General features: G+C 44.8%; 10 non-coding genes across 10 annotated transcripts in view; all 10 read left to right on the top strand.

The window, feature by feature from the left end:
• Positions 1-19, top strand: part of Trnas-gcu — an 82-nt gene extending 63 nt beyond the window's left edge. Inside the window, exon 1 of the tRNA in view lies at positions 1-19. This exon is cut by the window's left edge and continues 63 nt beyond it. This is a non-coding gene — a tRNA (tRNA-Ser).
• Positions 20-231: 212 nt separating this feature from the next.
• Trnas-gcu lies at positions 232-313 on the top strand. Its single transcript has one exon. It is a non-coding gene; the product is annotated as a tRNA-Ser (tRNA).
• A 67-nt stretch (positions 314-380) lies between these two features.
• Positions 381-462, top strand: Trnas-gcu. Its single transcript has one exon. It is a non-coding gene; the product is annotated as a tRNA-Ser (tRNA).
• A 163-nt stretch (positions 463-625) lies between these two features.
• On the top strand, positions 626-707 carry Trnas-gcu. The gene has a single exon. It is a non-coding gene; the product is annotated as a tRNA-Ser (tRNA).
• Positions 708-1073: 366 nt separating this feature from the next.
• Trnas-gcu lies at positions 1074-1155 on the top strand. The gene has a single exon. It is a non-coding gene; the product is annotated as a tRNA-Ser (tRNA).
• Positions 1156-1222: 67 nt separating this feature from the next.
• Trnas-gcu lies at positions 1223-1304 on the top strand. The gene has a single exon. It is a non-coding gene; the product is annotated as a tRNA-Ser (tRNA).
• Positions 1305-1371: 67 nt separating this feature from the next.
• On the top strand, positions 1372-1453 carry Trnas-gcu. The gene has a single exon. It is a non-coding gene; the product is annotated as a tRNA-Ser (tRNA).
• Positions 1454-2116: 663 nt separating this feature from the next.
• Positions 2117-2198, top strand: Trnas-gcu. The gene has a single exon. It is a non-coding gene; the product is annotated as a tRNA-Ser (tRNA).
• Positions 2199-2265: 67 nt separating this feature from the next.
• Positions 2266-2347, top strand: Trnas-gcu. The gene has a single exon. It is a non-coding gene; the product is annotated as a tRNA-Ser (tRNA).
• Positions 2348-2413: 66 nt separating this feature from the next.
• On the top strand, positions 2414-2495 carry Trnas-gcu. Its single transcript has one exon. It is a non-coding gene; the product is annotated as a tRNA-Ser (tRNA).
• Positions 2496-2500: the final 5 nt, after the last annotated feature.

Below are 2500 nucleotides of genomic sequence, written 5' to 3'. Positions count from 1 at the left end.
TCGAATCCCATCCTGGTCGTAGAATTTTTTTGTCGAACTTTCTAATTGTCATAGAGGTATTTCATTATTATCGAGAGTAACATGGACCAGGTGGCCGAGTGGTTAAGGCGTTGGACTGCTAATCCAATGTGCTCTGCACCGTGGGTTCGAATCCCATCCTGGTCGTAGAAGTTTTTTTGTCGAACTTTCTAATTGCCATAGGAGTAATTCATTATTATCGAGAGTAATATGGACCAGGTGGCCGAGTGGTTAAGGCGTTGGACTGCTAATCCAATGTGCTCTGCACGCGTGGGTTCGAATCCCATCCTGGTCGTAGAAGTTTTTTTGTCGAACTTTCTAATTGTCATAGGAGTTAATTCATTATTATCGGGAGTAGCATGGACCAGGTGGCCGAGTGGTTAAGGCGTTGGACTGCTAATCCAATGTGCTCTGTACGCGTGGGTTCGAATCCCATCCTGGTCGTAGAATTTTTTTGTCGAACTTTCTAATTGTCATAGAGGTTATTTCATTATTATCGAGCCTCACATGGACCAAGTGGACGAGTCCCATCCTGGTCGTACAACTTTTTTTTGTCAAACTTTCTAATTGTCATAGCGGTTATTTCATTATTAACCATGGTAACGTCGATCAGGTGGCCGAGTGGTTAAGGCGTTGGACTGCTAATCCAATGTGCTCTGCACGCGTGGGTTCGAATCCCATCCTGGTCGTAGAATTTTTTTGTCGAACTTTCTAATTGTCATAGAGGTTATTTCATTATTATCGAGCCTCACATGGACCACGTGGCCGAGTGGTTAAGGCGTTGGACTGCTAATCCAATGTGCTCTGCACACGTGGGTTCGAATCCTATCCTGGTCGTAGAAGTTTTTTTTGTCGAACTTTTTAATTGTCATAGGAGTAAATTCATTATTATCTGGAGTAACGGGGACCAGGTGGCCGAGTGGTTAAGGCGTTGGACTGCTAATCCAATGTGCTCTGCACGCGTGGGTTCGAATCCCATCCTTGTCGTAGAAGTTTTTTTTGTCGAACTTTCTAATTGTCATAGGAGTTAATTCATTATTATCGAGAGTAACATGGATCAGGTGGCCGAGTGGTTAAGGCGTTGGACTGCTAATCCAATGTGCTCTGCACGCGTGGGTTCGAATCCCATCCTGGTCGTAGAAGTTTTTTTGTCAAACTTTTTAATTGTCATAGGAGTAAATTCATTATTATCGGGAGTAACGTGGACCAGGTGGCCGAGTGGTTAAGGCGTTGGACTGCTAATCCAATGTGCTCTGCACGCGTGGGTTCGAATCCCATCCTGGTCGCAGAAGTTTTTTTGTCGAACTTTCTAATTGCCATAGGAATAAATTCATTATTATCGTTAGTAATATGGACCAGGTGGCCGAGTGGTTAAGGCGTTGGACTGCTAATCCAATGTGCCCTGCACGCGTGGGTTCGAATCCCATCCTGGTCGTAGAAGTTTTTTTGTCGAACTTTCTAATTGTCATAGGAGTTAATTTATTATTATCAGGAGTAACATGGACCAGGTGGCCGAGTGGTTAAGGCGTTGGACTGCTAATGCAATGTGCTCTGCACGCGTGGGTTCGAATCCCATCCTGGTCGTACAACTTTTTTTTGTCAAACTTTCTAATTGTCATAGCGGTTATTTCATTATTATCCAAGGTAACGTCGATCAGGTGGCCGAGTGGTTAAGGCGTTGGACTGCTAATCCAATGTGCTCTGCACGCGTGGGTTCGAATCCCATCCGGGTCGTAGAATTTTTTTTGTCGAACTTTCTAATTGTCATAGAGGTTATTTCATTATTATCGAGCCTCACATGGACCGCGTGGGCGGGTGGTTAAGGCGTTGGACTGCTAAGCCAATGTGCTCTGCACGCGTGGGTTCGAATCCTATCCTGGTCGTGGAAGTTTTTTTTGTCGAACTTTCTAATTGTCATAGGAGTTAATTCATTATTATCAGGAGTAACATGGACCACGTGGCCGAGTGGTTAAGGCGTTGGACTGCTAATCCAATGTGCTCTGCACGCGTGGGTTCGAATCCCATCCTGGTCGTAGAGTTTTTTTTGTCGAACTTTCTAATTGTCATAGGAGTTATTTCATTATTATCAAGAGTAATCGATCAGGTGGCCGAGTGGTTAAGGCGTTGGACTGCTAATCCAATGTGCTCTGCACGCGTGGGTTCGAATCCCATCCTGGTCGTAGAAGTTTTTTTGTCGAACTTTCTAATTGCCATAGGAGTAAATTCATTATTATCGAGAGTAATATGGACCAGGTGGCCGAGTGGTTAAGGCGTTGGACTGCTAATCCAATGTGCTCTGCACGCGTGGGTTCGAATCCCATCCTGGTCGTAGAAGTTTTTTTGTCGAACTTTCTAATTGTCATAGGAGTTAATTCATTATTATCGGAGTAACATGGACCAGGTGGCCGAGTGGTTAAGGCGTTGGACTGCTAATCCAATGTGCTCTGCACGCATGGGTTCGAATCCCATCCTGGTCGTACAA

The sequence above is a fragment of the Ctenocephalides felis genome, unplaced genomic scaffold (assembly GCF_003426905.1).
Source record: "Ctenocephalides felis isolate EL2017-DRISC unplaced genomic scaffold, ASM342690v1 CF-g0.4_SCAFFOLD_00845, whole genome shotgun sequence".
In the NCBI taxonomy this organism is placed as follows: Eukaryota; Metazoa; Arthropoda; class Insecta; order Siphonaptera; family Pulicidae; genus Ctenocephalides; species Ctenocephalides felis.
Note: the sequence above shows the minus strand (reverse complement) of the source record. Positions and strands in the feature narration are given on the sequence as shown.